Below are 9,834 nucleotides of genomic sequence, written 5' to 3' on the forward strand. Positions count from 1 at the left end.
ATTCCAAAGAGTTTATTTTAAAATTTTCATTGTATCAGTAGTTTCATGACGGGCACAATGAGGATAACTACTGTCACCTATTATATGTATACATAAAGACATTCTATTTATGAAGCAGACACACGCAGACAATAAAATTCCAAATGTCTATGAAGAACAAAAAGGAAAAAAAGCCGGAAGGCAATACAACAAATTTACATATAATATTCTTCAAACACCACATTAAACTTAAGACTAAGTGTAATAACCCCAACGAAACCTGTCATTGTTCATTGAGTGTATATGTAACATGTATAACATAACAGGGAAAACTGCAGTAAAAGTTATCGAAGGTACCAGGATTATAGTTAAGTACGCTAGACGTGCGTTTTGTCTACACAAGACTCAACAACATATTTATAAGGCAAAACAGGTGAATAGTAAGAGACCATTGAGGATCCAAAATTCCAAAAAATTGTACCAAATACGGCTAAGGTAATCTATGCATGGGATAAGAAAATCCTTAGTTTTTGAAACATTCAAAGTTTTGTGAACAGGTAATTTTTAAAGATGACCACATTATTGATATCTATGTCAACACCGAAGTGTTGACTACTGGGCTGTTGATACCTTCGGGAACGTAACGTCCACCAGCAGTGGCATTGAACCAGTGGTGTAAAAGTTGTCAAAGGTTCCAGAAATATAATTCAGTACGCCAGATCCGCGTTTCGTCAACATAAGTCTCATCAGTGACGCTCATATCAAAATATTTGAAAAGCCAAACAATTAAATAGTTGAAGAGCATTGAGGATTCAAAATTCCAAAGAGTTTTGCAAAAAACGGCCAAGGTAATCTATGCCTGGGTTAGAAAATCCTTAGTTTTCAAAAACTTCAAAGTTTTGTATACAGGTTATTTATAAAAATGACCACATTATTGATAGTCATGTCAACACCTAAAATAAATATAATGGAATCATTGTAATTCTTTTTCGATCATCATATGGGATTACATAATATACAAAGATTATAAGAATTGCCATTTCTAAAGCAAAATACTCCGTTGTCCACTCACAAGAGAAATCAGCCGTAGTCTTGATTTGAGTTTTATTATGTTTCTTATTTATATTTAATAGATTCGTACTCCGGATTCATGTATTAATATTTTTTCACGTTGATGTGTGCATACAAGTTATCAAGTCTTATTGATATTAATAATAATGTGTTTAAGAACTTTTCGACCATACATGTGACCAGTTATTGGAACAACATCGATATAAAAAACTGTTCGTTTAAATGACAAAGAGTTAAAAAGCATTCCCGTAGCTGATAAGGTTGGATATTTAATTATAAATTTACATGACAGGCATGCGTAAAACAAACTAAAATAGGCTAACTAACCACAATCATCTTCGTCTTCTCCTAACATGCAGTCTTCTTGGCCATTACACACTTTATCTTTGGAAATACATTTACCGTCTTGATGACATAGATACTCACAAGCTGTTGGTATAAAAGTAAATATACTCACAAGATGTTGGTATAATAGTATAGATACTCAAAAGCTGTTGGTATAAAAGTATAGATACTCACAAGCTGTTGGTATAAAAGTATAGATACTAACAAGATGTTGGTATAAAAGTAAATATACTCACAAGTTGTTGGAATAATAATATAGATACTCAAAAGCTGTTGGTATAAAAGTATGGATATTCAGAAGCTGTTTGTATAAAAGTATAGATACTCACAAGATATTGGTATGAAAGTATAAACACTCACAAGCTGTTGGTATAAAAGTATAGATACTCACAAGCTGTTGGTATAAAATAATTAATTGACTTGTCTGTATAGCTTTCCGTATCAGTTTATTATTTCGATTTAACTAAGCGTGTGATTTATTTGACTGAAGTACAAAATTCAAACAGTATTGCTTTCATCTGAATTTCAAATTGTGCTGTTATAAAATAAAAACATGTTTTATGACGTTGTATTGAATGAACACATATTTGTGAAGATCATTGGAATACCAGAATTACCTTTCTCTGCATATCGTCTTAAAGTCGTTAGGGACATTTAAGAGCATACGATAGTTTTGAACCTGTATTTACAAGTTGATAAAAATATGCATTTAGGCTATTTTTTACCTGATTAAATCTAATATGTAATAAAAAATATACCTTCATGTGCAATTTTTTGAGTAAAACGGGGTCGAAATTTAGTACATTTCCTCAAAATTCAGCTTTGTGTTCGTTTTTTCTTTTTCGAAAGAAAGACATAACTTTTTTTTTGTTTTAAAAGATAAACACAAATTGTTTCTGTTAAATAATCGATAGTTTCGGTAATTTATAAGTATCATGAAAGATTATGCAATTTTTATTCTCAAATAACTCATATTTGTCAAATGTTCATGAATAGAGGAAAAAACGTCATTTGTGCTGCATGTTTATCAACATTTAAATATATGCGCTGTTTACAGTTTTATAAAACTTGGGTCACATAATCTCCTTGCAAAATGAAACAAATTGCTGTTTTTGAAAATAGGGTCCATGCACTCGTGTTCAACTAAAATCAGTTTGAATGATAAAAATCAGTCGAAAAATGCATCTTTTCTCGATATGTCATCGTTTGACGTTGCAAAAATATCCTTTTACATTAGCAACGTCATTACCTTCCCTGTAACTGTATCGTATGCCCTTATATCGTCCATTGTCATGATATTTATACATTCTTTACGTTTTCAACTCGATAAAGTGGTAAATGTATGACCTTTGTACAACTAATGCAACTAAATACCGAGTATTATGATTATGATCAATTAAATCAAATTTCACAATGCTCCCTAAGCGTTTAAAATCAAACTGTTACTTTCGAGAGTGGCGAAATATCGTATCGCACTCGATGGAAAGGTATGATCTTCTGAAATTTGTACTTGTATTGGCTTTATTATGATTAGGAATTAATGTAAAAAATAAACTTACAATTCAAGAATGCAATGATAGAACAAATAAATTACATCTTCATAAGGTCATATTCAAAGACTGTACATGTATATTAAATCTTTTTCTTATTGCTTCTGATGTATGTGTGCCCCTGTATTCCACAAGGTAATTTTATCTAGATATTTGTATATATGTTAGTTCCGACATAAACCAGAAAGATGTCAGTGTTTAACTCCAGCAAAATGTGTGCTCATACAATTTTTGAACTGTATTGTTTTTATGTTTCCCAAAACCCATCATTGGAATTGAAAAAAATTATCCCAACAAACATGTCGACTCTTATTTTAAAAGCTACAGAAATTGATCACTTTTGTAATATAGGAACCTATTTCATACTTTCTTATGTTAAAAATGACGAGACATTCACAGCCATGACTCAGCCATCCAAAATAAACTATACAAAAATAGTTCCATTGGAGTTTTAAATCTGAAATAAAGTCATTAATTATGACATTTCTCATAGTTTAATTGACATATTTAAATATTTAGTTTCATACAACCATTGTTTCATCTTTTTTATAATTAAAGAGACTTTCTTTATTATTTCTCTATGTAAGCTTTTCTCATACAGTTGATTTGTACACGTTTTTGTTTTTTATTAAAAAAAACAATCAAATTTAAAACTAATTTTAATTTAAATTGTTATGTTTAGTACCTGTTGTTGTTGGTTCTGATGTTTTCGTTTGAGTAGTTACTGGCTGTGTCGTCGTCGCTGGAACGGTCGTCGTTGGAACAGTCGTCGTTTGGGTTGTAGTAGGTGGTAAAGTAGTTGCTGGTACAGTAGTGGTGGGTACAGTAGTGGTGGGTACAGTAGTCGTGGGTACAGTAGTCGTTGGTACAGTAGTCGTTGGTACTGTGGTCGTTGGTACTCGCTGTGTTGTGAGAGCTAAAATAACCATTTGTCAACCATTACAACTGAGTGTCAGGAAAAAAGCAGGTATAGTTGTACACAGATAAATTTAGGCAATCATCAAATGGTCAAAATTGGTTTAAATCATAAATCCTTACACTGTTCTTTTGATAGTTAAAATCAAAGGTACCAGGATTATAATTTAGTACGACAGACGTGCGTTTCGTCTACATAAGGCTCATCAGTGACGCTCAGATAAAAAAAGTTTAGAAAAGCCAAACAAGTACAAAATTGAAGACCATTGAGGACATAAAATTCCCCAAAACTGTGCCAAATACGGCTCCGGTGATCTATTTTTGGGATAAGAAAATCCTTTGTTCATCAACTATTAAACTGTTCGTTGATTTTGAGTCACCATTTGGAACCATAACCCCATCCTGAGTGTTAATTTAAATTATATAAATAGCCTATCAGTGACACAGTCCTAATTTGATAATATATCTTTTTACAAATCACACTTTGTGATTATCCTATTCGATTTCTCATAAAATTTAATGTTTTATTTGAGGTTCACCCTTTCGATTTACACACTTATTTGTTATTGGTAATGCTTAATTCTCTTTCGTTTATTATTATCTGAATCCTTATCACAACAAGTGTTAAATTAGTTTAGAAGTCTGATTCCATATAGTACCAAACTCACTAATGATTAACTTGGAGTCTTGAACATTTTTTTACAAATACGAATCCACGTGAAACTGTGATTTATAACCTGGGCGACTTTCTTTCCCCAGCTCTTGTCGATGTCCCTGCGATGATGTATGCATAGTCAATGAGGGTATCATGGGATCAGTAGTCAATACATATGTCCGAAAAAAAACACGATTCAAATATCGAACGCAAGATGCGATTTTTTTCTACAACAGACTAATCCGTGACTCTCGAAAAAAACAGTTGGAGAGACAAACATTACGAACGCATTGATAACCCAAAATATCTATTTCCCATAAGTTTTGGTAATCATTGGTTATCGACGAACTCCAATTTGAACATTACGGATTTCGTAATATTTTGCACACATCTTTTTATTCTATTTTTTTTTTAATTTCTGGACATCAATACTCTTCAACATCTTGGTTTATTGTGGTGGTCCACCTGTTTAAGCTTAAGGATGTACTTAGATGAAATAAAAAAATAATCAAGAATGCAAAATTAATATACTAGTCAACAAAAGAAACGGTACACGACTTTGAAATAAAATTGATCAAATAGTATTAAATATAAAACAAAACGAGATACACTATTTTTAAAACGCTTTCATTTGCAATGTATGCACATGTGATAATGAAAATGAAAACTTGTCGGAAAGTATCTAAATTTCGTGTAACCGATTATAGGATGTAAATAAGTTTTGCGGAAAGTTGAATAAAAAATCGACACATAATTTTCTAAGTACTAAATAAAATTTCAAATTTGTTTAAAAATATTCAATTTTAACGATTTCTCGTGGTGCCGAACTTTGATTAAGAAATAAACGAAGAAACTGTATGATTTTTAAAAACAAATTGATGGCAAACATTGTCTTTACCTTTAAATGAGAGGTTGGCATCAATATTTGGAACTTCTGTTTTTAAAATTGTCGTTTTATGTAAATTTTGTAAAAAAAAATATCGCCAAAAAACGTCACGAAAGCGAAAAAAATTTGTTTTTAAACGGATTTATATTTCCATAATGATTTAGTATTACTACTTTCAATTTTTGTCCTATAAACGGAAGACTAATCCGTGACTCTCGAAAAAAAAGATGGAAAGACCAACATTACGAACGCATCGAGGACCCGAAATATCTATTTCCCATAAGTTTTGGTAATCATTGGTTATCGACCAACTTCAATTTTGAACATGACGGATTTCGCATTATTTGCACACATCCTTTTATCCTTTTTTTTTTTTTTTTTGGACATTAGTACTCTTCAACGTCTTGGTTTTTTGTGGTACACCTGTTTAGCTTATGGATGTTCTTAGATTAAAATTGAAAAAAATCGAGAATTCAAAATTAATAGTTTAAGTCGAAAGAGTATTAGTTAAGGAACAAAATAAGCTAAAACATATTTATAGGTTTTGCAGATCCTTTTCGAGATATTCATTTTTGTTAAATAAGGCGGGAAAGTTACTCTCTTCCCTTATAATTTGGGTCGCAAATCAAATGAAAAATATCAATAAATGGTTACATTTTAGTGACTGACCTTTTAAGAGCTATCAAGTCTGATATGAAAAGATAAACTGATGTTATAGGGCAAAATATTTTATTGTTTATCGTAGGGAACACTAAATGAGTCCGAACATCTGACACAAATCCCAAAACCTCAGCTAAGTACATCCGGGATCCTTTAAGAGAATTAAAAAGTCTTATTCAACCCTTTCACGCGTGTGGTTACCCCAATGGTGAGTAGAGTATCTTCAATGAGATTTATGTTGTTTAGCTTACGTGATTCATTTTGAGTATGACTTATCTGAACATTTTCTATTTAAGGAATGACTGTAATATTTGTTCTGTCTATAAAGAAATAACATACAAAATTTGGTGCACACTGAATAACGATCGTAGCGGGTTATTTAACAGTGGGCATCAATTTTTTTATGTTATTTCGGTTAGACAGAAAAAATACACTGCCATTTCTTATAATTTAATTCTAAATTCCATTTTAAACCGTAGAAAACATTAAAAAAAACGTTGATGACGTCACGGTCACATGACTAAATTATGTCTATGGGCTCATAACAAAATAACGTCAACCAATCAGAAGACGAGTTACATCCAAAATTAAATTATTACATGTTATTTTAGGGATAGTTGTACGGTAGGTACGCTCACAGCCAGAACAATATGGCAACAGATATACACCTTATGCTCCTATCGTGTCTTATTTCCATGTTTGCTAGGTTTTTTGTAATGTATTCTTTAGATTCATAATGAAAAAAATAATTTTAACATGCAATGTCATCATTCTTCGAAATATTTGAATAACACGTGATTTATTCTGACTCGTGGTATAATGTGACAAATAACTCATGATAAAATGTGTTTAATTCTGACTTGTGGTAAAATGTGATTAATGGGGCTTGTCGGTATAAATCTTTTTTTTTCTGATATAGGATTTCGCTATTTCTTTTATAAAATAACTTTATCATATACCTAATTGACAAATGAAATAAAAATTCCGTTCACCGTTCATTTAAGCTTACAATCTGCTTCCGAAAGAAGCATACATTTTTGTTGATGTCCTTTTTTTCTGTTGAACTAATAAGAGAAATAGAGGTATTACGAAATAAAAAAAAAAACTTATTTACAGAAATCGCTCAAATTTTAGAATTATTCAGTTGATGTGCAGCTTATTTGAAAATACTAATATAATAATTATAAAGGTCACCGATGAATTAAAAAAATATTTCCATTTAAATGCCAAAAAAATCGCATTTTTGCACCAAAGGGAGATAATTTGGAGCTTTTTCAATGATACAAACATTTCAAGAGTTATCCGGGGCCAAACTGAATCGATTTGTTTAGTTGTTTTTGTACAATATCATAAAGTACAAACCAACAGTGTAATAAATAAAATGTGTAATGAAAAATAAAAATTTATTCTTTTGCTGATATTTCTGTACCCGCGAGCATCCTTAATTCTGACTTGTGATATTACATTTATAACCTACCACATGTTTCATCTACTTCGTCGTCCTCCGCTATACAATCAGGCGTTTCATCACAAACCAAAGAGTAGTCTATACATTTTCCACCAAAGCATCTGAATTCACCATTAGGACACTGACCTTAAAAGACAAGTAATAATTAATCAACACATGATTTCTATGATAATCATGTCTTCACTCAATTTCCGGCGCAGTGTTCATTTCCGTTAAATCAGGCTTCGCATCACTGCATCTATATTGCGTGTTGTGTTACTAAGCATTGAACGAAACGAACATGATCTCTGCGTCGGATATAAAGAAGAAAACGTGGTATGATTGTCAAAGAGACAAATCCCAACAAGAGACAAAATGACACAAACATTAACAACTATAGGTATTGCCTTCAGAAATGAGCAAAGCCTATATCGTATAGACAGCTATGAAAGGCCCCGAAATGAAAAACGAAAGACTTATTTAAACGAGAAAAACAAAGGTTTAATGTGTGTACGAAAAAATGAACGAAAAAAAACATGAAACACATTCGATTCAACAAACGACAACTACTGAATTTCAGGCTCCTGGCTTATTTTTTGAAATCGTGTATCTACAATTGTAAAAGGGTTTCGTTTTGTTTACATTACAAAATGTGATCGGTATTTCTCATTGGCTGCTAAATATTGTAAATTAATCAAATTATAAGCTGTAAATTGTCTGTCTAAGTTCAGTTCCAACGCATCTGGGCCATAGAAAGAATTTACTTCAACAACAAAAACCAAAGACATTTTCTCTATTTCGTGGAAAGAGTCAAAGGTGTAAATTAAAATGTATTCTAGGCAGCTGTAGAATGTTATGCCTCTCATAGTGTTTTTAACTATTTTTCTAAGTTGTATTCAGTTATGTTTTTCTTACACACCGTGTCTATAACACACCGTGTCTATAACACACCGTGTCTCTTACACACCGTGTCTCTTACACACCGTGTCTCAATCGGCAATCTTAGATTGGATCTGCTACTCTAGATAAAGGTACGAAATCTGTCGAGTTGTGTCGAATGACTTTATCTATTCATCCATACCAGACATTCTGCTGATATTATTTTTATTCTAGTTGCTTTATTAATTTGCTGTTTCAGATATTAAACATTAAAACTTGTAGCTACCTCTTTAAAAACAGAACCTAATCCTATGAAAGTTTTTAAGTATGCACAGACAGAAGGAAGGGTTTATATGTTTCCGATTTTAGTGTGACGATCATTTTCGCTAAACTAGTACACATTTGCATGAAAATACTGATTGTTTTGTGTTATTAAAATTTGAGGTTACAAAATATTGGAAATTATTATAGATTAAGGAATGTATCTCCCTCATGCAAAGCTCTGATTCCTTTCACGGATTTGGCTATACTTTTTGAACCTTTTGGATTATAGCTCTTCATCTTTTATATAAGCTTTGGATATCAAATATTTTGGCCCGAGCATCACCGAAGAGACATGGTGACCTTCTGCTGTTGTTTTTTTATTTGGTCGGTGTGTTGTCTCTTTGACACATTCCCCATTTCCATTCTCAATTTTAAGTATTGTCGAAATGCGCATCTGGTGCAAGAAAATTGGTACCGTTAATTTTATTTTGTTTAAGAGCTATCTAAAGCCCGCCTCCGGGTGAGGGATTTGCTTGCTGTGTTAAAGACCCATTGGTGGATTCGGATATTGTTTTACTGATCTTTGATCGGGTTATCTTTTCGACACGTTCCCTGTTTCCATTCTCAATCTTAAAGTTTATTAACGATCGATACTGACAAACAGCCTTTCTTAAATTTTCATTAAGTATACAAGATAACTATATCTACGAAGTTTCGAAATAACGTCATTTTCTGTGTCAACGTTTTTCATCAGTAAAGCTTTATTTTTTGTCCAAATGTGCATTGATGCTATAGAGTTTGCACAATTTAATAGAATTTGGATGCGACACAATTATTTTTAAAATATCTCAACTGAAAGCTGCCTTTCTTTATTAAGGAGGAAGACCTAGGATGAGGGAAATAACTCTTTAAATCAACAGTACGTTTGTGTTAACTATTTTAATCAATATATTCAAAAAATCTAGGTTATATAGATTATTTTAAATCTATTTCAGGAAAGGTCTTAAAATGTATTGATTAAAATTGACTTTTACAAACGCATTAATGATTTAAATGAGTTATCTTCCTGAACCAATGTCTACTTTCTTAAATTAAATTAAAATATATATAACATGTAGTTATACAAATAGAGCAGAAATATGCCTAATGGATATTATAACATATAAGTCGAAAATAAAGTGAT

The sequence above is a fragment of the Mytilus trossulus genome, chromosome 13 (genome assembly GCF_036588685.1).
Source record: "Mytilus trossulus isolate FHL-02 chromosome 13, PNRI_Mtr1.1.1.hap1, whole genome shotgun sequence".
In the NCBI taxonomy this organism is placed as follows: domain Eukaryota; kingdom Metazoa; phylum Mollusca; class Bivalvia; order Mytilida; family Mytilidae; genus Mytilus; species Mytilus trossulus.